At 44.5% G+C, this 27,331-nt stretch overlaps 1 protein-coding gene and 1 long non-coding RNA gene across 3 annotated transcripts in view; one reads left to right on the top strand and one right to left on the bottom strand.

Moving 5' to 3' along the window:
• On the bottom strand, positions 1-25,323 carry LOC110483108 (uncharacterized). The gene is made up of 4 exons (XR_002467512.3): positions 24,955-25,323; positions 23,560-23,639; positions 11,991-12,337; positions 1-11,901 (listed from the first exon to the last, which is right to left on the bottom strand). It is a non-coding gene; the product is annotated as an uncharacterized LOC110483108 (long non-coding RNA).
• MRTFA (myocardin related transcription factor A) overlaps positions 25,203-27,331 on the top strand; it is a 95,808-nt gene continuing 93,679 nt past the window's right edge. Inside the window, exon 1 of one of the 2 annotated variants that reach the window (XM_085570396.1) lies at positions 25,203-25,349. The gene's annotated coding sequence lies outside the window, so the exon portion shown is untranslated. The remainder of the gene's footprint in view (positions 25,350-27,331) is intronic. The other variant, XM_085570399.1, reaches the window with a different exon arrangement.

Below are 27,331 nucleotides of genomic sequence, written 5' to 3'. Positions count from 1 at the left end.
CTTGTTGATCTTGAAGGTTTTATGAAGTACTGTCTTTCATGAATGCTGATGTGAGAAAACTAATTTGATGGATTTTTCTCATTATCTTTCCTCAAGCAGATGTCCATGCAGTCCCAAGCCTCAGAGTCACTTGCTGCATACAAAATAAATGTCTTAATATCTTTTGAATTTTTTCTCCTAGGCTTGCATTGTGGCCATGAATCAAGAATACTTTGACACCACTGTTTTCTAGTTTTGAAATTCCCAGGATTTCACATCTACGACAAAAGTAGATGTTGCTATGTGTGATTGTTGGCATCTTTCTAGCACTTGGCTCAAAGTATATATCAAGAATAAAGCAAAGTGTTCTGAGAGCCCTGAAATATTGTGTTTAGTGGATATACTTAGTGTTTGGAGGATAAAATGGGAAAAATTTCTATTCTCCTCACAAGCAGGGAAGAGGACAAAAAAAGGAGGAAGAATTAGTAAAGTTTATTTCTTCATTGCTTTTCTCTAGAACAAATACATTTAAGTTTTTTCTAAAGCTGAAGAAGAAACATTCATGGAAGCCTTGTAGCTCCTGTGTACAACATGCTAACTGCTTCTGTAGTGTGTCACAAGCTTTCATATTTTTAAAACCTATGAACATATGCATATTCATATACATTAAAACTGTATTAATTTTTCAAGCTCAACATCCTTCTACATGATAAGTCTGTTTTATTCCTGCCGAGTTAGAGGGGTCTCCACCTGAGGAGCCACAGGGCTGTGCCCGTTATTTTTACTTTTGGGATTTCTGTTTTCGGTGGGGTTTGGTGTGTGTCTGAGGAAGAAGACGAGCAGACACCAGGAGGTGGCAGCCAAGCCCCGCTGCCCTGCCTCGCTCTCTCGCTGCTAGGAACCCAAGCAGAGGGACTTTTCTATGAGCCAAAATAAATCAAATTACAATTGGAAAATTTGAAACTTTTTCCTGGAGAGAGGGCACACCAGAAGCTGGGAAGGAGGAGAGGGTAAATGCCATTCTGTGTAGCAAAATTGTATTTCCTTGCTGGGTAAGAAGGACCTGGCCTTCCAAGCTGGGTGCTTGCACTTGGCCTAGGCATCCAATGCTGCTGCTACACATTGATGAGGTTACATTTTTTTCCTTGGAGTCGTTATAGCATTACAGTGAATTAAAACCTTAGGTGAATCTCAGGCCTTTGTTTCAATACAGGCAAAATGTTTGTTGCCATGTCAGAACATTTATGAGTTGAATGTGCTGCCTATTGCTTTGAATGCTGCTGGGGGAAAAAAAAATCTGGTTTGAAAAAATATATGTTGAATCAAAATGAGAGACTGTTTGGTGAGAAGAAAAAGAAACAGCCAAGTAGTGGGTTTCAGTACAAGACATTTCAGAGGGGAGAGTGCAACCTATGGAGTTACATGAAATGGAAAAATTAAGTTGCAAGAAGGAAGAATTTGTAATGTGATTGTTGCAAAAGATTGTCTGAACTCAGGCCACCCCAGGGATGTGTTGGGATATTTCCATGTTGCTACTACCAACACTAAAACCTGGCATTGTCATAATTATTTAATATATTTGACGTGATTCTGTGAGACGAAGTGAATTACTTAGGCTGATAGAAGTAGATGTTGCTATGTGTGATTGTTGGCATCTTCCTAGCACTTGGCTCAAAGATACCACCAAATAATTTCATGGTGCTGCCAGCATCCATTATTCCAGTCTCTGCTTTCTGATTTGTACAACTGAGTCCCTGCCAATGACCATCCTTCCTCTGCCCAGCTACAACTTCCCCCCAGCTCTCCTCCTGCCTGTATGTAATCCTCCTTTTCTCTTGAGGAGTTACTTTCCCATTGCATTAGAAGATCAAAGGTAAATGAGAGAATGTAGCCGGATCTCTGTGGAAAACACACTTTTTCAGTTGTAAAAGCCTGTATGGTTTGTAGAGTGGCTGTAGTTGCTGACTTCCTCTGTTTGAGGTGACAAAGACTTCAAAGCATTGTGTTAAGGAAAGACTCTTTGCAACAAGAACTGTTCCAGGCAGCCACCTCTGCAGTTGCTTTCAGAGAGGAATTAAGGTCAGTTTCCACAGGGCAGTGATTGAATATTCTATACATTGGAAGAAATGGGGAGGAAAAGTCAAAGTGAACAACACAATGACCTTGAACTGCTTTTTTCTGTCCTGACAGACTGTAATGCTCTGTCATTTTCTCTTAATGAAAAGAAGTGTGTGGTTCTGGAAGGCAAAGGAAAGGAAAAATGATGTAGCTGAGGAAGGACGCGCTTGTCAAAAGGCTCCTTTGCAGCACTGCTCTACAAACATAATTAGTGTTAAAACAGCATTAATCAATTTTGACTGTCCTTTCTCAGCTGCTGGAGCAGCTAATGTGATGTATGACAGGACACCTGAGCATGAAGCTCGTCTTTCTAATGCCACACAAAATGACATCCAAATGCCCTTGGCAGTGGATGGCAGGAGCTGTGGCCTATGGTGTGAGGATGATGGGTTCCAGTAAGGGGCTGGTGGCTGTGTGTGAGCCACCAATGGTTTAGTGGGTGCAGGCATTGTCCAACGTCCACCCGTCTCTACAGACTGTAGCATACAGAGGGCATACAGAGCACTTTGGTCCATATGAACAGACCATGAGCAGCTCCTCGAGAAGGTCTGGGGCCCAGCAAACTCAACAGCGTGGGCTCTGTGATCTTCCAGCTGTCTTAGTTTGTCAGACTATGTTGTAAACCTTTCTTGGGTGTCTTCATGCTGAGTAAAAAAGGGAACATGTGCTTGATTTTACAGCAAATTGTGGTCTTCCTGTTTGTTTCATTTGTAAAATAGGGATAACATCGGACCCCCTTCTTGTGAGGAGAGACCTGTATGAAAGTAATTTCCTTGTTCACTGCTTTGGGGTTAATGCAAATGCAATGTGAATGTGACCTGTTTTTAAGCTGGAAAAGTAAGCTGGCTCAATGCTGACTTTTGGAGTGATCACTGCTGACACAGCACCACCATTTCACAGAGATGTGGCCAAATCAAGTTCAGGGCAGGTCATAAGGCAAACAAGGTCTGAGTTTATAGATCAGGTTTGCTTTCAGCACTCTGTCTGCCCTGGTAGTCTCTACTGATAATACAATTACCTGAAAGGAGGTTGTGTACAGGTGGGCATTGGTCTCTTCTCCCAGGTAACAATTGACAAGAGGGAATGACATCAAGTTGCACCAGGGCATGTTTAGATTTGATATTTGAAAAACTTCTTCACTAAAGAGTTGTCAAGTATTGGAACAGATTTCCCAGGGAATTGTTGAAATCACTAACCCTGGAAGATTTAAAAAAAAAAGTGTAGATGTGGTGCTTAGGGACATTGCTTACTGGGGGCATTGGCAGTGTTGGGTTAATGTTTGGACTCAATGATCTTAGAGGCCTTCTTCAACCTAAACAATTCCATTATTCCATTCTCCAATCTAGACACAGGTGCAGAAAGTCCCCTTGTTCACTAAGCACACAGTGAGAGATATGAACCCAGCACATCTCCTATTTCTTCTCACCACAGGTGGAGGTGCTTAGAAAAGCCCCAGGTTAACACCAGGAGAGGCTTTGAATAACCCAGGATAGAAGTTTAACATTTTCCTTCTCTTGGACGCAATGCAACTTGTGGCTGGAAAAGTGTGCTGAGACCTCTCAGCTGGAGGGAGATGTTTGTGGAGACCTCCTGAAGCTCAACAACTCTGTCTAGATACGTAGTAAGTACAGGAATTCCCCCTCTGACTTCTGCCTTGATTAGCCAGGATGAGCTGTTTGATGCAATCAGCTGTTTCTGGACAGAAAGCTGCACTGTGCCAGCACTGCTATCACTGATAATGATTTATTCCTGCCCTGTCTTGCAAGGAGTCTGGTAAGAGAAGCCAAAAAGTATGGGAATATGAAACCTGCCTTCCTCCTGGTCTCCTCCTGATCGTCCTTTGTGTGGTGCTGCATCTTACAGTGAGTTTGTATTTTCTGTCTATCATTCTGTCTGTCATCACTACTATGGAATGTGGGTTAGGAAATGTAAGAAATGCAAGTATAGTTTAAACTCACAATTGTTTCAGTAGAGGAATCGTGGAAAGGTGAGTTTGGCACACTAGTCACACAGAAGACATTAGAGTTCATCCTCCTAGCTCTTTTACAGAGAAAAGATTTGGCAGGAATAAAGACAGTCTCTATCAAGCCATTATTTTATACTTTGCTCTAGTGTTGATAATTTAAAAACATGTAAACGGAAAAGGAAGGAAGGGCTTCCTTTCCTCTTTCCACTTTCACTGTACAAATGCCTTCCTGTCATGGTAATAGGTGGGAACCTTAAGCTTTAAATACTTCACTAGGGAAAGCAGTTGTGAAGTCCTGGTTTACTTTCCCATGTATCACTTTGCTAGGACTGATACAAGGCAGAAAAAGGCAGAAAACATAGATAGTGGGAAAACAGGTTCATTCTGAATGGTTGGAGTTACGTGTGCAAAATAGGGGTACAATTTTTCTCTCTGCTTCTCAGTCATAGGGTGTGAGTTTGGGATGAAGGAGAATCAACTGGATGAACTGTCTCTTCAGGAGAGAATTAGTAGTTTTACAGAAAATGAGTAATCTTTCCCTTTGTCCTTTTTCATAGTAGATTCATAAAAACCCCCAAAAAAAACATGGGAGCTAAAATATTTGGACATTTTTCCTGTGGTTGTCCTTATCTGGACTGTCACAGCACTCAAGGGAGCTGCATCATTTAGATGGATCTTTTATAAGTCAAGTGAGATGAATCAAAGGACGACTTTGGCCCAAGCATGCTCAGCAGAGTGTTCCCTACTGCTTTTCCCAAGGTGAGAGCATATGGTCCAGGTAGCAAAGGGAAGACTCCCCCGTGTGCAGCCAGGGAACAAGTTCAGGCTTCTGAGCGCTCGCATGAGCAGCTGATGGACAGTTTTCATTTGCCACTTTGCTGTGCTCACTACCAATGTTTTGGGTTCCATACTGAATGCGTTTCCCTTACTCCCAACCTGGCGTGGGTGACCTGGGCAGTCTGTGCTACAACAGGAGCAGGTTGCTTGCAGGTGGGAATTGAGTGGCTCCCTGTCCCGAAAGGAAGGGAGCCATCACCTCTCCTGCCCCCTTCCACTGCTGTCAGGCAAGCCTAAGGTGGGCCACAGCCAGAAACATCTGAAACTCTTAGCATGAGTCACTTGTTGAATTCTAAAACTTCATATGTGCATCAGAAAACAAAAGAAAAATAAATCTGTGGTTTCTTCTGTAATACTCAAAAGAGCTTGGGGTTCTTGTCTGGAGTGAGAGCTAGTCTTGTGAAATTTGGGCTGTTTGGTGAATAGTACTGGATGGCTCCAATTTGTGATGCTGATTGTGAAAAGCTGTGGGATCAGGCCTGATTTTTCAAAGCAATTACCTCTTGTTCTGATTTAATTCTCAGGCAGGTCTTTGACTTGAAATTAGACAGCAGCTACACATTTCATATCAAATAGCATATTTAGGTAACTGATACAAAAAATCCTCATATTAAGGTGTGTGTATAAATCACTGATACAAAATCCATGCTGGATAGTTTAAGCAGTTTTGAAATATAGGATTTCTGTGGCGAGTCACACACACGCAATTTCCACCTCCCTTCACAATCTAGACCACTTCACCAAGGCAGAATGGGAGAAGCTGTCACTACATCCCTGAGAGCCAAAGCATGTCCAGACAGAGCAGTTTCTGGTGTTCCCAGCTGGGATGGGCAAGGATCCAGTTCTTCCTTATGTGAAGGTTCCTGTCTCATGGTGGTTTCAAAACATGCTTTCAGGGCCTCTAAGTATCCCCTCTGGGATTCCCCAGTGATAGAAGAGGAAAGAAATCCAGCCAGGTTTTGTTTCCACAGGAAGGTATTCAGGAGCAGTTATCAAAATTAATTTCCTGAGTGTGTAATTGCAGGAACAGGCAAGCCCACGTGTGCTGTTCAGGTTAAATAATATTATTCTTTAATTCTTGTCAGCTCTCTCAAAGGCAGATGTATCCATGAAGGGCTGAAAACTCCACAGCAGAGAGAGCCAGAGGCTCTTCTGCTGCTGATACATCTTCTGTTTTCAGGGCCTTTCTTAGCATAGCTCATACTTTCTTTACCCAAGTGTAAAAAAAAAAAAAACCAACAACAAAGAAACAAACAACCAAACAGCCCCCAAAATGAAAGAAAAACCCCCCAAAACCAAAACAAACTAGACTAACCTAAATCTTCCTGAAAACATTCAAACATGAAGAAAAATAAAAGTAGAACTAAAGCAGCCTTTCTGAAGACTGATTTCTAATGCCACCATCAAAAAATAAGCAGTGACACCCCCTCCCACACAGGTAGGGATGAGTGCCAGGCTTAGCTGGGAACCTGCCAGAAGGGAAGGCCTGGGTAGAAGTGGCACACTATGTGGCCTTGAAGGTGAGCAGGCAGCTAATCTGTGGCCAAACCTGCTGCCATTTTTGTTCCCCTGCTTGTACTGCACCCTGTCTGCTGCTGCCAGGCCCTCTTCACCCATCCTCACCATCATTCACCGCCTCCAGCATTTCACGCCCACATGGCTTTGCTTCCTCCTGCCTCCATCCCAACCCACCTTCCTACTAATTCTGCTTTGTGCTGAAATTCTGATCTCTTGGGCAATTGGCAGCTTCACCCCCTCAGTGTGCCAGCAGCCCTGTAGCCAGTGAGAGGGATGTGCTTAAAGAAAAGTCCAGCTCTGTTTGAGCAAGTGTCAGACAACCTTTGTGAAAAAGAGCTGTTGGTGAGGAAGGCACCAGCCAAGATTTAGTGACAGGAAAGAAGGAAACTAAGTCATGTTTTTGTACAACGTATCACTTTTCATTGTGAGTACAAACCTGAGGGCAGGTGGGTGAGAGCCTACAGAGCCCTTCAGAGGAGGTGCTATGAGGACCTGTGAGAGGGATTTCTTCTCTCCTGCTCTTCTCATTCATCTCCCCTCTGTTTTTCCACTCCCTCACTTTCTCTCACTCAGATAATTTTCTGCTCATTCAGCTATCCTTGTCAGGAGCTCAGGCTGCAGTGCCAGCTGTGACTGCCTCTTTGTTGGGACCCTTTCCTGCTTTAGGGGTCCCTACAGGAAGTGAGTACTGCACTTTGATTTCTCTCTGAGTTCCCAAAATCTCTGGGATGCTCAAATCATAGAATGTTTTAGGTTGGAAGGGAATTTAAAAAATTTTCTAGTTCAACCTCATTGCAATGAGCAGAGACACCTTCAACTGCACCAGTCTGCTCAGTCCCATCCAGCTTTACCTTGAAAGCTTCCAGGGATGGGGCATCTACCACCTCTCTGGGCAACCTGTTCCAGTGTTTCACCACTCTCATTGTAAGAAACTTCTTCCTTATAGCTGATTGAAGTTGATCCTCCTCCAGTTTATCCCTTGTTCTATCACAACAGGCCCTGATAAAAAGTTTGTCCTTGCCTTACTTCGAGGCTTACTTGACATCCTGAAAGGCTGTGATAAGGTTTCCCCAGAGCCTTCTTTTCTTCAGGACTGGGGTGGTTGCAATGCTCCAGGAGCCAAGCTGCTGCTCCTTTGCCTCCCCTCTGCTCCCTCAGCTCCTCTGGGAGCAGCTACAAGCCAGTGTGCTGGAGGGGATCTGCTGGCCAAAACCAGTTTATTTTTTCTGCTGTACTGGGGCAGCTGCCATGGGATGACAAAACCTCCTTGGAGTAGCTAGACAATAGCAGAGAGAGTTTTTCAGGGCTCTTTATTTTATTTATTGGTAATTTTAGCCATTACTTCACTGATGAAGTTGAATACATTTGTTTAAATAATCTTTTTAACAATAAAAATTAAGCTTATTTCACACAGAATTTTCCTTTTGTTCTTTGCTTAAATACTCCTGCCCTTTGGCTGTTATTAATTACATCCACAGATTTCTAAACAACTTAATCTGTGGAAATTAGAGCTTATGGGGAGGGCCAAGATCTAGTACATCTGAGAGCAATATTCCTGTCCCTTTCAAACATGGTTGATTTGTATTGAATACAGGAGCATGTAAACAAAATGCCAGCTGTACAGCAAAGGATAAAAATTGCAGGGCAGTGAAGCCAATTAAATCAATTGCTGTGGGCTTTGCCTTTCCCCTGTCTCCTGGAAAGGGCTGGGTTTGAAGGCTGGCAAACAGAGGTGTGGACAGAAGGACACAATAATCATCATCTGTATTTTAAAGGCACATTGTCACCACTGCATCAGATACTGTCACCAACCTTTAGAAAGGGGCTAAGTTGCTGTTTCGGTTCTCAAGCCACTCTGCTTGGTATATTTGCTCCCAGCCCATCAGAGAGTCCTTCTCATCCAATTTTAAACAATCTAATGATCTGACTAGCCCCCAAAATAGGTACAAGCTCATAATTTTATTAAGAAAATCTATTTATAACTGAAGGGAAAGGTGGTTGTCTACCTGTCTAAAAAGACTGCTTTCTTAAAACAAAGATGTAAGCCTCCCCTTGGACAGCGTGTGAAGTCCCTACAAGAGTGTTACTATTTAAGGTTACTTTTGGCTTCTTCAAATGTTCTTTGGGATGCAGAAATCAGCTCTTTGTCCTGCAGAGCTGCCAGCACTGCAACAAGGGAGTCACCATCTACATATTCTCTGGGCTACAAAGATAGAACAGTAACATTTAATCATAGAATAATTGATGTTGGAAAAGACCTTTAGATTATTAAGTCCAATTTTTTTAACACAGCACTGCCAAGTCCACCACTAAACCATGTCCTTAAGTGCCATTTCTACACATCTTTTCAATACATCCAGGGATGGTAACATCACCACTTCTCTGGACTGCCTGTCCAATGTCTAGACAGCCATTTTGGTGAAGAAATTTTTATGAGTATCCAATCAAAACCTCCTCTGCCACAACTTGAAGCTGTTTCCATTTGTCCTATCTTGTGTCTGGGAGAAGAGGGTGGCTCTCACCTTGCTGAACCTCCTGTCAGATACTTTACAGAGTGCTAAGGTCTCCCCTGAGCTTCCTTCATGCTAAACAAATCCAGCTCCTTCAGCTGATCCCCATAAGATTTGTGTTCCAGACCCTTACCACTGCCCTTCTCTGGACATGTTCCAGCACCTCAATGCCTTTGTTGTAGTGAGGGGCTCGAAACTGGTCACAGGATTTAAGGTGTGGCTGCACCAGTGCCAAATATGGGGGGGATGATCACACACTGGTCCTGCTGGCCACACTATTTCTGGTACAAAATGTCACAGTCAATGTGTTTATGATGCTTTTTTTTTTTTTTTTTTTTTTTTTGAGCAAAGCTGCCTGCTGGGATTTTCAGCCTTCTGTCACTGGAAGAGGTCAATGAGATGTTGGTTCCACCAGGCACGTAACTGGCTCAGATGTGCTGCAAGGGGTCCATGTGGTTTCTCAGTGGCTTTTCTTTATTTGCGTCAGGTGAGGGGAAACTCTCAGTGAGTTCAAGAGCACACCCAGGGCTTTTGGACATCAGCTCTTCCAGCTCACTTGCTTCCTTTTTTCTGCTCCCTGATTGTATCTCAGACTGAGCTGAACAGGACGTTGGTTTTGCATTGTGTGAAAGGAAGAGGTCACCCTTGAAAGGAAAAGGTTTCCCTTGAAATCTCTTACTGTCCTCAAGGGCAAACCATGTGGGTGGTTTCAGAGTGCTGGTGGCTCACAACATCCAACTGACAGCAAACGTAGGTCACTGATAGCCGAGGTTCTCCAAAGCCACCCACATTTGGGCGTGCACAAACTCTTCCTCAAGCTTTCATCTCTTCCCATAAGGATTTGGCTGGTGAAGGCCAGCTGGCTTCCACACCAAGTCCAGTTCCATTTATCATGCCATGTGGGACTGCCAACAGCAGCTGGTTGACATAACAACTTCATTCCCCAGCACTGGAAATACTGTTTCCTGTTGCCCATCTTTCATTCCTGTAATCCCAAGTGGAGGCTTTTGCTCTGTTTTTGTTTTATTTTCCTCTTGAAGAAGACATAAACACATTTCTTAGTTTCCTGTTTGGAGCAAAGTGGCTGAGTTAGGACTAAAACCAGCCTTGTGTTCCTGCTCAGGGTAAAAATGGGGACTGTGTGACTTGGAGTAGCTGCTGAGGGTCACCTCAATTCCCTCTGCTCCTAAACTCACCTTTCAGCGAGCTTCAGACTGGGCTGTCAATAGTCACTGGCCATCCTTGCTCTTGGGCTCCCTGACAGTTTTCCCTAGATGTCTTAAGCCTGAAATTCTCTGTGTAGCTTCAGCCACTGCTGGCAGCTGGCCAGTCCTGTGAGCACCACTTCCAGCCAGCCCTCCAGAGCCCCTTTCTCCCTCTGAGCCCTTGTGCACCTCAGTTTTTCCAGTGAAGTCTCCTTGTTTCCCCAACAGACCCTTGCCTGAGTGCTTTGTGTCACCTGGCCAGAAGTCAGGTAAAGTCAGGGTAGGGGCAATGCAAGGATGGGAATAAATTGGTCCCTCACCCTGGCTTAATCTTCATTGCAGCATTTAATGCACTGACAGAGAGCAGATCTGATGAAAAAGCTTTCCTGTTTGTTTCTTTTAAAGCTTTGCTTAATTTCACATTTTTCTAAATGCTACCTACTCAGATTGGCTCTCTGTGGGAGCAGACAGCATGTTGCTATGGGTGGCACCATGGGGGTGGCTTCTCTCACTGGCAGAGCCCTCCTGCCAGCAGGAAGAGGCTGGGGGGTGACCATAATATTAGGTGGAAAGCCACTTTATGAAGGAAACATTAATATTTTCAAAACCACCAACCAAACTTCCTACTTGCATGAACAGACTGATGAACAGCAACATCATAAAGCCTTTGCAGCTCTGTTTTCTCCTACCTCCATCCAACAGAAACGGAGTAGCAAATGCAATTCCTCAAGTATTGCTGCTATGATGAAACAGCAAGGAGAGGGGACACAGGACTGGAAGGAGAGGCAAGAATAGTGTGGAGGTGTTTTCCTGGAGGAAGCAAGTTTAGGCCTGAAGTAGTGCTTCTCCTCTTCCCAAACAAGGAGTAACTCTTCCTGGCCTTTGCTTGATGCAATCATTCCTAGAGAGCCAAGAAATTTCTTCATCTAAGGAGACTGAACTTTACCAGGACCACTTGGACAGATTCACACTCAAACAAGGCTTGTAGGAAAGGGTCGGCTGAGTCACTGCTGTGAGAGAGGCTGTAGCCAGCAGATAAAAGGTTTGCATCACCAGGTGCTGTCAGAATGAGTGTTAAGTGTAAGAGAGACACTGTTGTGCCTAAGGCTCAATTGACTGTTCATTTTCACCATGAGATCTTGCACTCATGCTTTTACTATACTTCTTGCTTTTTCACTGAGCTCTGACTATCACCAGCTATTTAGCAACAATATCTGCCTGGGGTTTAGCCAAGTCCACATGGGAGAAGCTCTTTCAGGGCTGTGGTTGAAGTAAGACGTGAACTTCAAAAGGACAACCCCATCTTACCAAGTGAGTAAGCAGAGCTTGGGCTGCAGGAGGCTCTGAAGGGTGGGGTAGCTCTTAGCTATGGCAGCACTGGTAAGCCCAGAAACCATGAAAGAGGAAGCTGAACTGCAAGTAGAATTGGGGTCTGTGGCTGTGATTTGCTGGAGAGGTTTAATTAGGGTGTAGCACTGTGGATAACACTCACTTCTGGGAGTTTTTGTATTTGCAATGTGAATTTACCCAAGAAATCCTGTGCAACAACTGTTTCCATATTTATCTTGACCATTAAACTTGACCTTTCACTGCTGCTTTCTGCCCTGTTGGTCCTCTTTGGTGACAGAGAGCTCCAGGTGGTCTCAATGAACTCATTTCCCCTCAATTAGATTTTCCTTGAAAATTGCTGTAGCTGGTGGCTCACACAACTGCTTCTGCTTTATCACTAGAAGCTTTCAAGGAAGCCAGCTTGCTGAGACCTGGATTTCTGACAGAGAAGAAAAAATTTGGAGGTAGGAATAATTTTTGTTTTAAATCTTTGTGTAGTGAGAAAAGTTAAGTCAGAAAGGCACCTACCTTTGTTTTTCCATGTGAAGATTGTCTCTGAACACAGGAGCAGACGCAATTGGTGGATTGAAGTGGGGCAAAAACACAGACAGGTTTCTCAGTGGCTCACATATCCATTCCCAGGGAGAGCTGGTCCCGCTCGTGGCTGCCATCTGAACCCAGGGGCTGCATTTTCCTGAAGGGCATTTTGTGGCAACTCCCATTTAAGGAGATCTGTCTGCTCTTCTTATCCTGGTACATTGGGGTTTTAGCCTGGATCAGTTCTCTTTTGGGGTTCAACACTTGTCTCTATAACCCACTGTGCTGGTGCTGTAGAGGAGGTGGTTGTGCTGAGGTGCAGCTGAAAGAAGGAATGGCTGGAAATGTAAGGGGGGAGCAATGGCTCCATGAGCACAAGCATTGCTAAAGAGAAATCTGAATCAGGACATGGTGGCCTCAGACCTCTGTCCAGAGTTAAACTGCACAGGCTGTAGGAATAAAGCCACGGCACTGGGTCTTTTCCCCCTGACGACCCCCAGTGCCATGCCCTTCCTCAACAGCGGGGCTCTGCTGCCAGGGACACCCCTCTCTTTGCATCATTGGGTCATGGAGCTCTGCTCACAGCATTCCAAAACACAAATAAGCAGGGACTGAGTTAGTCTGACCTCATTAACACCTGCGTTTTTTCCTTTTGATACCAATAATAGAACAGCTCTTGAGCTGGCAAATATTAGAACACTTCCATTATTTTGGACAGTGCTGGGTTTTCTCAGGATATGGATGTCTGAACAGCAAGAAAAGACACAGTCACATTTGTTCCTGCTGATTCTGACCTAGGCTTTGTCCAGCTAGTTCCATGACCATAATTTCAGTGGCAAGCGCAAATACCACCATTGATTCATTGGTGTTATGGACACATCACTAGAAGCAATAAAAGGAGATGGGTGCTTAGAGAGGATGCAGGTGCTCTTCCACACCACACATCATCCTGCTGGATATCACTTGTCCTTTCACATTGCTTCATCTGCCATAAAACAAAAACAATAGCTGAATATTGCAGCTTTCTGCAGGTACATGTATGTGGCTCCTCCAGTGCCTCACCTAGCTGTACAACTACTGACCCAGCAAGATGAACAAGGCCACATCTGATTCTGAGAGGCACAGGGAGGAAAATGCTAATGGCTGAGTCTACCTGACCCTTCTTCTTACTGAGTCTGATTTCAAGTTGTTGATAGTGTTGCCAAGTGGTGTGGACAGAAAGTTTCTATGTTTGTGTGTGCCTTGTATTGTCTCAGGAAAATTTCAGCTTAAACAATCATTTCCCCATACCTAAGAGAAACAAACTTTATTAGCATAACGGGAAAACCACATCCTCTTTGATTAAGATTTTCTAACACAGCTATGCCCTGACTGCAGCCATTAAGTTAGTCTTTCTATTACCCTCTGCTCCAAGCCTGTTGAGATTAGAAGCCATTAAATAAAAACAAAGAGTGATGCTGTTTTGGTTCCTCCATTTCCTTCAGCACAGGCAGGCTATGTCCCCAAAGTTTGTGCCATTCTTGAACGGAATAGATCATTCCTGGGAATTGTTCCTCCCAGTTGTAGGATACCAGTGTGCAACTGGCATTATTTTACTTGTTTTATATCTTACTGTAATTATTACATGCTGTTATATTAGTAATGATAATAATGTTAGGGAGATGTTGTTCCTAGCGTGTTCAGGGGTTCTGGTATTTGTGTTCAAGTGTGGGATTTGGGCGCACATTAGTAGAGCAGGTGAAAGGGTTAAAACAGAAGGCAGAACCTACAGGGACAAAGTCAGTGGTAGATATCTGGGAGAAGAGGTTAATAAGCAGGATCTGAAAAGAGAGAGGGATGGGGCTTGGGAGAGACAGCATGGCATGATTAGGCGGCAAAACAAGAGATTTAACCCGCCTCTGCGCGCTTGACGGTCGGAGGGGTCAGTGCAGTTCATTCCCCCACCCCACAGCAGTGAAGCAGTCCAGAACCTCTCCAGCAGATAGCCGTGCTGCCGGCCCGGGGCTGCTGTGCCGAGCAGAGGCAGAGCAGAGCAGCCCGGCACGTCTCCCTCGCCGCCCGGGGCCAGCCGGAGCCGCTGCCGCACACAACACCCGGGCGCCCCTGCGAGCACTGATTTCTACTATCTCGGGGGGGGATGGAAAAAATCCGGCCCGCAGCCTTTGTCTGAAGAAAGATTGCAGGCGTTTGTACGTGCTGGTAGCTCCTGGGCCTCGTATGTCCGTCTCGTAAAACACAACAAGGATTTTCCCAGATAAAAAAAGGCACATCACTTGGCAGAGTCACATCAGCACGTACACGAGAATGAAAACATCCGGAGAGCGCTGCCCTTGAAACAAAATGCCTAAGAGCTCAAAATCATGGAGGGAAATGGAGAGTGCCGTGATGGCAGCACATTCCTGTCTCCTGCCTCCTTCCTACCAGCGACCATTAGCCATCCCAGGCCAGAAGCCACCAGAGAGGCGAGTACTGAGCTGGATGCCTGGGCTGGATGCCTTCATCCCAGGAACCAGGGTGGCAGGAAGGAGAAGAGCGGTGGCTCTGTGCAGCCTGGCCCCTGAATGATGCAGGGACTTGCTGCCTGGCACTGTGCCCGTGTCCTTTTAAACTTGTCATCCCACTTCACAGCAAGAACCCTATGCCTTCTTCAGCAAAGCATAAACACAGAACAAGGGAACAAGGAGTTCTCATTCATTGCACATTTGTTTGTTTCAAGAACCAAAGTGTATACAGTTGAAGCTTCCACATGCTGCTTTCACTGGTGCCCCTGCAGCCTGGTAACTGGGATGTGACAGAGAGAAATAAGCAGTGGAGCACTTTAGCATGACCTAACAGCAGAGTTATTTGATCTGGGGTTTGGTATGCACTGAAAATGCCAGTGGTTAATGGACTGTGAACATGGTGCAGCAGCTCTTTGCCTCCCTGCTGGCGCAGGAGTCTGTGCTTCATGAGGCTGAAGAGGATGCTCTCCTTTGTAGCGTCTGTCCCACTGATCTAGTGACCAGCCTGGTTTTACTACTCATCCACCAAAGCACAGCCATCAATATACAGATATTTCGAGCCTTTATTTAAAAAAAACCTGAAAAACCTTTGGCAATAAAATAGAAAAATCTGTCTGGGAAGATCAACTTTGATCTCTGGTTTTGACCATTAGCCTGACTTTAAATTTCCATTACTTCAAACATTCAGTTTAGCTTCTGCTACAATTTTCTAACTCAGTGACTAAATTTAAAGACCATGTCTATTTATATTTGAGGTTGTAACATTTCCCCCACTTGGACTGAACATGCTTTATCACATCCTCTAAACCCCAGAGACATTACAGTGAAGAGAGAGCACTATCAATGTGAAAAGCAGGGATATTGTTCCAGTTTCAGACCCCTCATCCGTGTCCGACTCTTACCCAGATCAGACACCTTTGTTTTCTCTGCACTTTTAAAGCACACCAGGGAAAGGAGGACACATACATACGCAAAAAAAAAAAAAAAAAAAAAAAGCCTCAATTCTGTAATAAGACAAATCACTCTTGTCAAGTGTATTTGTCTCCATAACGGGAAGAAGTACTTTTTATAGGCTTTTTATTTTAGACACGGAAAATCATGATGTGTCTGTCCTCTATGTGCCAACATAAGGACAGACACATAAGTGCCCAACAGAAGATTGTGCCATTCACTGTATGCGTCATTTACTCAGTGTGCCAGGTTTCTGCTCAGTTTTAATTTACTGCTTCTAAGGGATTTAATCCTCTCCCTTTTGGGGATTGTTAAAATCAAACAGTGATTATTGTTGGCTCTTTCCATTTTAGGCAGCCACCATCACCATAACTTTTTAAAGTGGCTTCCATGCAAAAATCCACAACAAGAGTAAAGCTCACAAAGAACTCAATGTAGTATCTGGTATGTTTCCTCTTCCAAAATAACTGCTTGGAGGAAAGGATTTGTTTGGTTTCTTAGGCTTTGTGCAGTTACTTATTTTAGGCCACTTTATTTAGTTTGTATTTTTGTTCCTTGTAGTGAGGCAAAGTTTTCCTTTTCTCAAATTCGCTTAGGTCCTCCTGGCTGTCACACTAGTACCACCATAACTACTTCTCCTTTGACATTTATATCCTCTAAAGCTTCATGAGTTATCATCATTCTCTATGTATTCTTGTCATTCAACCAAATTATACATTGGTTTTGTTTAAACATTTTTAAGCATGGAATCACCAGGGAAAATCAAACATCCCTTTGAAGTCTTTTTTGGACTCTAGGCATCTGTTTAGGTCCCTTTATATCCCCTTTAGATGAAATACTTTTACTTTTTGGCTTGCTATCTGCCTCTTGGCAGGTGTGCGGTCAGTCCCTGCCTGTCTTGAGCCGCTGACCTGACACAGAGACCCAGTGACAGCTCTCACGACCCACCAAGTACAGAGAGGGACGAGCCAGCTCAGTGCACAGCTCAGGATGAAATGTGCATTTCAGGCGCAAGAGCAGATGAGGATCAGAGAGTGTGTGTTCCCATGGCAGCAAGTGACCCCGTGCCCAGCAGATAGAGGAGACCAGACTTGGAGCAATTGTGTAGCTCACTTCACCCTCAGCTGGGCACTTTGCTGGGGCAGAAGAGACTTGATCTTTCAGAATATTTGCATGTGATAAGTGCGGGTCACTAAAGGACTCAGCCAGAGTAGGGGCAGTGACTGTCACAACTTCTGACATCATCAGGATAAACCTGCCATGGAGCCAAACCAGGGTAATGTGCCCACAGAAGGTAAATTATCAAGTCAGCAAGAAGGGACTTGCAACATCTTAGGAAGAAAATTGGTAAACAGTGGCTAAACATCTGTCCATGTATGCAGCAGTGAGAATAGGGGTGCTGGAGAACTGCTGACATCCAGAGCAGGGGAGCAAACATAGGGTCTCTCAACATGCCAGAGCTCATTGCCCACACATTGACAGATTTCAAAGATTTAGATGTCCGGAACATGGTGGCAGCAGAGAAGGTTGGATTTCTTCTCTACAGCAGAAAGAGTAATAGAGATGCAGCCAATGCCCAGGAAATAGATGGTGCTCAAGATAGAAAGCTAGACAATATTAACCTAGGAAATTCTTTGAAGACTAGGTTACTATGAAAAAAAGAAGCATAGTCACAAAATACAGATTTAATATATTTTTTCTTATGTTTGGGAGAGAATCAAGAGGTTGAAAAAATGTGTTAGTCACTTGGCCTGTATCTTCCTCTGTCACATGGTGTTCTTCTGCCAATGAAAGTGGCCCGAAAACAGTCTTTGAAATTCCAGCTCATACCTTTACTAACACACTCCAGCAGTAAAACACATACTGAAAAAGTTACCCCTGCAGGCTACTATCCCATCTGTGACAGAAACCAGCAGAAGATTATTCACAGAAAAGTTCAAGCAAAGAACAGGATAATTTGCCTACAGAAGAAATTATTTCTAGTCGTGGGCTTTCTGAGGTTGCTCTATGCCCTGAAGCTAGTAGGATTTTATCTATCAAACATGAATGAGAGAATAAAAGTAACAACCTCTGATTATCCTCTTTTTTCCCCTCTCTAATCTTCCTTAAGACTTAAACTGACTCTTGTTCTCAATGATGGTCTGCAAAAGGCTCACAAATAACATTATTAGTAGTAAATAATACATTTCCTGTACACACCCAACTTTATTCTGTAATAAACATGTCTCCTGTTACCCACTTCAAAAGGCATCCTTTTTGGGTTCACGGAGTCCTCATTCAACATAGGAGCAATAAGGGCACTGTAAAACACCTTTATAACTTGGGTATTTTTTGCTTTTCCATTATGTTCCCTTTTCTGAATGTCTCCCTGTAAACTAAATAATCACAGGGGGATTCAGCATAGCAATTTATTCCTCCTTTTAATAATATCTGTCCTTCAGTTCCAACCTACACCCTTTCTCCAGTATTCTTTTTTTTGAAATGAGATGCCTCTGATATTTCAGGCAAAGCTGCCTCCTGACATTACATACTGGCATCATACACATTTCTGGAGAAATCAGCTCTGTGATAATGCTTTATCATCAGCCCCTTTAACCAGAGATTTAACTCTGACAAATGGATCCCCAGGAGCAGAAGGAGTAAGGAGTGCTGGGATCCGAGATGCTGAGCAGTCACAGTGCTAACAAACCGCCCCCGGCACTTCCCTGATTTGTGTGGGCTCTATCATGAGAGCCCTGGCCAGGAGCCTGCCACTCTTGCTATGTTGCCAGCACCTAGAAGAGCTTTTGGTGTCTGACAGGCAACTCTGACACACAGGGGTATCTTTCTATGGGGGCAAATTCATCTGCCCAGTCTCAGTGTTGTGCTGCAGCAGGGCAGGGGAAAGTGGAAAGTATCTCCACTTGAATTTCATTCCTCCTTCCTATGTTTGTGCCTTTTTGTTTATCTGGAACACTTATTCCTGGATTGGCTATTTTGTAGGAACATCAGGCCTGTGTGAGAGAGGCTGCTGTTATGTTCCCCAGACAGCATTAGGCTGTCTTGTTCTTTTTTTTTTTCCCTTCCATTTGATCCCTCTTTTCTCAAGCATAAATCAGAATACTATAATTTTTCTCCAGAGGTTTCCCCCCACTGTTTTTAATATATATATTAAACCACATTTTAAAATGTTTCTTATCACAATTGTAAATCTTGTTAAGGTTGGAAGGCTGAATGCTATGCTAACAGGCCTTACCCAGACTAGGGAGAATTTTGGAAATACCAGGTGTGTTACTTGGGTTGAGGCAAACAGATGAAGGTAAATGGAGGCAGAAGATGAGGCTGCACTCATTTTGGTGAATATCAGCATACTCTGCCATTGTATTGCACAATTTCCCTTTGGCGCATCTTTATCTGGGCACTACCAAAATCCTGCTACCGAGACCATTTAATGCAGCTATGCAACACAAAAGTGATTGATCAGATCAAAATGCCAAAGGAACCCTTTCCTGGTGGATGGCAATTATTTTCCTCTACTATGTTCTGCCTTTGCAGTCTGTTTGCTTTGAAGCCTGTGAAGTCATGACAGTGTCCAGTTTTATGGACTGAGCCTCTTGGACAGCACATTCTCTGTCCAGCACCTCTTCCAGAGAGCGGGACCCCACAGTGCAACTCCCCCAAGCTCTGAAAATAGCTCTGAACTTTCCCAGCCTCTGCATGTGTTCCTTGGAACTGCAGCCCTGCTGGATGAGTCAGCTCTTGCAGGGTGACATCGCAGCTGAAATCAGACCCGGGCTTTGCAAAGAGAAACCCAAAGATCCTCTTGTTGCTTCATGGGAAATACATAAACGAAGTAAAGATGAGAGTGTCACACACTTCCTGTCCCCATGCTGATTACTCACCACTCTGGGGAACCCCCAGGGTTGTGTAGGGATCAAATCTCATCTTTCCAAATCCTCCAGCTGCACCTTCTCTGGCAATGAAAGATGGAAAACACAACTCCTTCGAGAGCAGACCTTGGAGTCAGAACAGCAGCTGGGAAGTAGTACAGCCCTGATGAGAATGTGCCAGACCAGAGTGGGTCTCAACATCTCCTCCTTCCAGCAAGCCCCGGGAAAAGGAGGCTCCATCCAACAGACTGGTTTGGCACCAGAAAACCTTTCCCAGGTTTTTCAACTGTTTGGTTGTGACAGCCTCTTGCTGCACTCCATATGCCTCTGTGAAAGGGATAAAAGGACCTCTGCAAATGCCATGATAGGTGTAGAATGACAGGGATATAAAACTGTATGCAGATATTTTCTCCAGTTAGTGGCACAATTATATGACTGGGATATTACCAACACACAGTCTCTGTGTTTCAATTCATCATGATTTAGTCTGAACACTGAATGGCAGGATAACAAGACAGACCCTTTAAATGTAATAGTCTTTTGAGAAATTTATGTTCTGTGGTTTTGCTTAAAAACAAAAGGCTAGAAAAAGGGCACTCTAAGTTGCCTCAGATGTTTCACAGCATTTTCAAATCCAGTGTAGTGACATATATTGCCAGGTAAATAAAAATCAGTGTGGAAATATTTACTCTTGCCCCTTACTGGGACATGAGTGGCCTTGCACTTTTCTAAACACAAATGTGAAGATGCCTTTCTTGGCTCTTGAATTGAGGAAAGAACATTAAGCTGCTGTCAGGAGAGTAACTATGGTTTCTTACTCCCAAAAACTGGAAATGCTCACTCCTTACTCTGTAACTCTTATCCTTGTTTTGATGATATCGGTGTCTCTCTTTCACATGCAGCTTTTTGATTAAATTGCTGTAATTTAGCTATCACTTCACAGCTGTCAGAAACTCTAGACTCCTCCTCTCTGTTCTCTGAAGTTCCTACTTTCTATTACAAGTCATTGCACTGCAGTCATATAGATCCCAAACATTTTGCAGTGGGAGGCCAGAGTCACAAGATCTGGTAGATCAGAATTTTGCCCAAGATCACAGTGTGACATAGAAGGAAAAAGCCTCCAAAAGATGCTTTCTAATGCCTTGTGCATTCAATGTGCAGATGAATAGACCGGTAGCAAAAGCCGTGATTTAATGTGTAGTTAGAAAGGTAATATTTGTAACATCTGAAAAAACATTTCCCCTCAAGCTGAGAGGGAAGGTCAGCATCAGATCAGTGCATTTGTGTGTCACTGTCTGTCACCGTGGCACTGTGGGAACAGACCTGGGAGGCAATGAACCAGTACTGGGAAGTCAGTCTAGGGGAACGGGCAGGAAATGGGGCTTAGGGACCCATGACAAACTCTCCTGCTGCATAGCTCTCTGATTTTGGGCAAGTTGCATGCACTACTGGTGAGTCACAGGCAGCCTGACGATGTGAGTTTGGCTCCATCTAAGGGAAGCAGGGAATACTACAAAGCCCCAGAAACGAGTTGGTGTCTGTTCCAGTCCTTTAGAGCCAAAAGACAATGGCCAACATTCACCTCTTCTCATAAACCACAATGCAGCTTTATCCCTGCACTTTTGAACTGATGAGTTTGTAAACCGTGTTATTTACTACGGTAAATGCTTTTCTATCTATGTGGGTCACAACTTGGAAGTCACAGCCTCAAGGTAATGATTAGTGTATTCATTGATAGAAGACAGTAATTATTAACCCTGGACTCTGATACTTTTTAAAGAGCACTTCACTTCCCCAAACAATTTCTTTATTGAAATTTATTGTACTTGATATTTGCCTAAAGGACCTTTTACAAGGATTTCAGTTTCCTTTGCTCTGTTTTTCCCATATGTTTCTCTTTCTTTGAGCAGCTGAGCAGGCAAAATCTTCTTTTTGTGTAAAGGGCACACAGGACACACAGGAAGGTAGATTCCTTGCCCAGAAAATCTGAGATTAATAGAAATATGTTGGTGTTTACCAAACTGAAACGGCTGACCCATTTCAAAACAGAAAATCCTTAGCAAGACAGGAAAATGAGTGTCTCTAACATTTTGAACAGTCACTGAACTACCTCTCTAAGAGGTTTAAGTCCTTGCCCAACTCCTTTCTCAAGACACACTTAAACTGTAGGGATTTTAGGACAGAAATCAACCACTCACGTGCAGGTCATGGAAACAAAGAATGAAACCAAGTAAAGAGCAGAGTTCAATTTAAAAAGTGAAAGCAACTGGCCTCACTGAAGGCAAGGAATCTTGTTAGGCACTTCTTCCAGTTGTCTTGCTTGTTAGGACTTGATTAAATAAGGCTGAGAACACAACATCTCCTCCTAGTTTTACAATGCAGCCCTGAAGTCAACTGCTCATTTAAAGCTCTCACAAGAGCTCCCAACACAAGCAGGCCTGTGGCACCACCACGGGGGGTTTGCAGCAGCTGCCTGCTCAGAGCTGTACCATTCACAGCCCTCTGCTTTCCATTAGGGGCCCAATCCTCAGTGTCCACAGCCTACTCCTCCTCCTGCATGCCCAAACACATGCCTGAACTCCAGTACTTCTGTATCCTCCTATTCCTTCCCTGCCCAACATGGTCTGGCACACACTCCTTCTCAACCTCTGCCCTGCAGCCTGTGAGGGAATTGTAGGCTCTGGCTTGAGCTCAGACAGGAAAGCTGAGCTTGGTCTGCTGTAAGGACTGCTGCAGCCCTGATCCAGGCAATTATGGCTCAGCAGAATCTGTCACATGCAAGTGCTCACCAGAGGTGCTGGAGCAGAGGCGTGGCAGGGCTGGCTTCCCTTGAGGACAGATCTTGCAGGACCCTGGCCACAGCAGCTGGTGTGCAGGCTCTGCTGAGTCCAGGGCAAGCAATCATCCCTGTTTGTCCAGCTGCCTCTGGAAGAATCTTCCCTGGAGCCCTGGGAAGTCCCTACACACTCTTGCTTGTGGGTACACACACGCGTGGGCACCTGCTGCTGTGGTCTGTGCAAACCACTGGAAAACCTGGGATCTTGCTGAGCTGCTAAGATGCATGTTACCAATCAGAAGCCAAGATAGCAGAATTAATTACTCTCCCAAGAATGAAGCTGGACCAATCATCTGTGCCAACAAGGTTCTTTCTCAGTCAGGAGACTATTTGTCCATCAGCCTAATGCTGAAGCACTGTTAGGCATGTTCTGAGCTGTTGGGTCATTAAGGTTTCTGTAACAGTTTGTGGTTTTAAGCAGAGTCATCTTTAGATGGCCGAAGGCCATCCAGCCTATAATGTTAAGCACCACATTGAGCCATTTTAAGAACTTTATCTTTAGAAACACTCTTAGGAATACCCTTTGCTTTGTTCTCTTTTCATTTCCCCCCCCTCCATTCTTACTTGCTTTTCTTTAAAAAGAAAGGAAATCCAAATGCAAAAGTGAATCTAATGCTAAGTCAATGATGACTAAGACATCAGATCAGGAAAATCAAAAATTTCTGCGTAAGATCCCAAGCTTGTTCATGGTAGGCACCCAGAAGTAACTTGATATTGTAATTATGCAATAGAGTTCAGAACTGCACATATACACTCTCACTGTAACTGTACTGAATTCTGTTGTATTCTGTTATACTGCACTGGTGCCTTCTTTGTTCAGTGTAAACTTTCATCTAACATTAAATCCAATGGAAGTAATTTAATAGACTTGATTTGCTGCCTTTACTAATGCTGCAGATGTTCTTATGCATTTGTTAATAAAATGTGAATTTAGTTAATTCATTATGAGTCTTAAGGAAACTGAAAGCTACTGAAAATAAAGAGCCTTCAAAACTAAACCAAAAAAATATAGCTCCCATGTAATACGTGTTCTTTACTTGTTCCGGGTGAAGACAGAAAGATTTTATGGACAAGCAGAATTATTCCTTTATGGTTTCCCCTACTGTATATTTATCAATGCCTGTAAGTACCTTTGAAAACTTAGAAAACACAGGAGCACCTACTGAAAACAATCTGTAACAGGCAGAGTTTGTAAATCAGATCCATCTCTTAAATGTTCATCTGTTTGAAGGAAGATACAGTGAGTAGGACTTCAGCTTGTGAACTGGAAATATGGGCAAAACTGTGAGTTTTGCCATCAGTTTGTGATAAGCCCTTGCAGACATCATCCATCCTCCCCTGTTCTGTAAACAGATCTACTAATAAGTTTTCTAAGCAAATGAGTTCAAGAATGAGCCACGCACCATTGTTGCTAAAATTGGCAATGCAGAACAGGAAAACATCCATGCTTTCTCATTCACTTGGAGTATTTGTCTGCAGAGAGCTGTTAGAAAACATGGGAGAAAGGAAAGTAAATATTCCTGACTTGTCATTAAACCTGAAACTCCCAGAAATACCATCATGCATGGGAATGTTTTGTGTTTTTGACTCTATTCTTCCACTAAACTACCTCTGGAGGGTTAACCCTGTCAAACAGGAGGGAGAAGAATTATGTTACTTCAAAAATTTATCTGTGTAGCCAGAGCTGAACTGGATCCCTGGGAAGGAAAAGCAAAAAGCTATAAATGTCAGGATTGAAAACCAGGGCAAGATAGTGGCTGACTGGCAGTAACTGGCTAAGAATTTGGTTCTTCTTAACATACTTGTACCATCAAGCTTCTTATCATAAAGTTCACAGATTAATTGTACACGGCACAAACATTTTTTCCTAACTACTTCACATACATTGCTTTGCAGTTATATCACGTCCTCCAGTTCTCTGAGTGTATGAGAAAATAAGGAAAGGCCCATGATGCCTTCTTTATATCCCTTGTTATTGTATACATTGCTCTTTTCTTTGTTTTGAAAGGTGATCCTAACTTCTTCAGCTTCACAGCGTGAGCCAATCCTTTACAGAGCATTGTTACAGTCTGTCATGACTCGTGTCCTTTTGAGATACAGTAAGCAGGGGTGAGAACATCGCTGCAGGTAAAGTGCACTGACTATTTATAACGGTATTATAACATTCCAACTATGGTTCTCTGCCCTGCTCTTTAGGGATGCCATCATTCCTCTATTTTCTGCGCAACCCCGCTGCAGTTAACGGAAGAATTCCTTATGGACATTTCACCCACTCGCACCATTTATTTTCTTGTCTTTGTATCACATCAAGAAGCTTCGCGCTTGTGCAAGAGAAGGAGCAGAGCACCCTGCCAGGCATGCTCCGGCTCAGTGCCGGGTCGGGCGGCGGGAGCAGCACAGCGCACATTGCTGGCTGCTCTGCGATCTTCGCACTCGGTACCCCTGAAACCGCTCTTCGCGCGGGAAAGCGCGGAAAAGTCAGAAATGTGTTTCATTTGAAGATTTATGCTGGCTAATCCCTAATTTCCAATAGACTTGCTTCACTGAATATTATCTCCTGACTTCAGATTGTGACAGGCTGGCGATGAAGCTGAACAATCACCCCGCTGCTGTATTTGGTTTCCAGCAGTTACGAACCAGCCTCTGCCCACCCCCCACTCCCATCCCAAGGATTAGGGGCGGGCGGTGCTGGGTGAAAACATGGGAGAAAGGAAGGTAAATATTCCTGACTTGTCATGAAACCCGAAACTCCCAGGAGTGCCACCACGCGCGGGCTGTCCCGTGGTTTCCACCCTCACCTCGCTCACCAGCTCACCCCGCGGCGCCCACAAGGGCGGCGCTGCGCCTTTAAGGGCGAGGCCCCGCCTCTCCCCGCCCAGCAGGCACCCGCCCCTCCGCCCCGCCCACGATGACCTCATCTCTGCCTTCCCATTGGCTGCACGCCCCGTCAGTCAGGCGGCGCACGCCCCTGGCTCCCGTTCGCTTCCCCAGGTGCTCGCGGTCCATTGGTCGCTTCTCGTGCCGCTCACCGGCGCCTCTGCGCTCTGATTGGCGGGGCTGGCGGGGGGCGGGCGCTTCCGCGGTTGCGAGGCGCCGGCCGGCGGTGGCGCGGCCGGGCTGCGGGAGCGGGGGCGGCGCCTTCTCCGCCGGGGACGGGCACGGGCGGGTTCGGGCGAGATGGAGCCGTGACCAGGTGAGCGCGGAGCTCCGGCTCGGCCGGGAGCCGCGAGGCGGTCTCGGGGAGCGCCGGCGGCAGACAGAGGGAGGGTGGGCGCGGGCCCGCCCCGAGGGGCCTCCCGCGCTGGGGCACGGCCGCTCCCCTGGGAGCCCCGCGCTGTGTCCCCGCTGCCCCGCAGCGCTGTGCGCCCCTCCCGCCCTCCCCCCGGGAAGGGTCCCGGGCGTTCGGGGGTCGCTGGGGGTGGTTCTGGGGCTCTTGGCGGCGGTCGAGGCCGGGCAGTGCTGACAGGGGCTCGCAGGGGTTTGGGTTTGGGCGGCAGCCGCCGCTGGGACCTGCCAGCCCCACCGGGCTCCCTTGGGCGGGTCGATTTTCCCCGCTGGGAAGATGCTTGTCCATGCTGTGCCTGCGTGCTTATTTGCTTATATATCCGCGTGTTCCAGCCATTTGTCTTCCTCCCTGTGACTGTAAAATCTTGCATCGAAGAGGACTGTAATTTTACGTTTCCCCTGATCGTGGATGAAAACTGACAATTCTGTATGTGTCTTTGTGGATAGAATCCTCCTGAGACCTTTATGATCTGGATCTGTGTAGCTGTACGCTGCAGCATGCAACTTGTGTTCATATGGTTCTGTGTTGTTCTGTTTTACAAAACGAGCCTTGAGTGAGCTGAATAAAGGGCTGCAGGTTTGCTGCTGCTTATAGCAGTCCCTTTCTGGTATTGTTTGTCCAGAGAGCATCTGGGCCTGTGCTGTGAAAGTGAATTTTAACCTGCCATCCATCGAAAATACAATTTGAAGACATTAAAAATGTTTCTGTTTAGCTTCTTTTCTGTATCTTGGAACCCAAAATGTGTTTTTTGTTTCTTGATAGGATGTGAAGACACTGCTCTGAATATTTGGAAAATCTAAAATGTAGCTATTCTCAGTTGGATGTGTATATCCCAACATTCTGTCTTTATTTTAAATTTGTGTTTGACATCAGGGCTAGTTGTGACATAGCTGACTTATTAGAAGTGTGTTTTTTACTTGTGTGTTGGTTTTCAGATAAAAATACAAATGAATTTCATCACTGATTTTAAAATATATCTGTTGCTGGCACAAAACTCCTCACTAGGTTTCTGTAAAATCCATACTGTTGAACTGGTAGAAGTGTAATGCCTTTAGATCTTCATAAGTATTTCCAAAAATATTTCAGTCATTACTGAATATGAAATGACAGGGACACCAATTTGTTCCCATTTGCTGCAGTGATTTAATGAGTGATCTAATAGTTGTGATTAAATAGGATCTAATAATAGAATTTGAAATAAGTGTATGATCTGAAGCTGACTGTGAACTCCTTTTCTGTTCCTTAGATTCGTGCTTTCTGCTGAAAGAGAATAAATACTCGGAGCTAAAAGCAAATGCCTTAAGCTTTCCACAAGTAGGCAAATTTGCCCTTCTTAATTACCAGATACTGGCTTACTGAGTCCTTTCCAGTCCTTCCTCACTTATAATTTAGAAACCAAATGTGATTTCTGGAAAAGAGTGAAACATTGCCAGTTACAGCTTCTTGAGCATCACACTGTTCTGTACAAAATGTGAGCAGTGCTGTGTTCACTGGTTCCAACAGTTGTGGAATCAGCTTTAATTTCTGTTTAATTAAGGCCATCCACTCCTATCATCATGTGGGAGAAGATTTCCAAATCTTCAGGCTACAAGCAGATCATGCAATAAAATGCAAAGAAAGGTAGTACAGAAGACATTTTAACGTAGAACTAAGAGAAGGTGGCATTTTTCCAAAAGTAGTCGTTAATTTTTTTCTCCTCTTGAATATGAAATAATGGGAAACTCTTAGGTTTGAGGAGGAGTGTTTGCTTGCTTGTATTTTTTTGGTTTTTTTTTATACTGACTTCTACTGGCATGGCAAAAGAGCAGCATTTTTCACAGGCTTTCATCCTTGAACCTCCAGGTGAAATGTACGTTTAGGCAATAAAAGTACTGTTTTATTTAATGTGA

The sequence above is a fragment of the Lonchura striata genome, chromosome 1A (genome assembly GCF_050655825.1).
Source record: "Lonchura striata isolate lonStrDom1 chromosome 1A, ASM5065582v1, whole genome shotgun sequence".
Taxonomy (NCBI): domain Eukaryota; kingdom Metazoa; phylum Chordata; class Aves; order Passeriformes; family Estrildidae; genus Lonchura; species Lonchura striata.
This window is presented reverse-complemented; position numbering and strand designations above follow the sequence as displayed.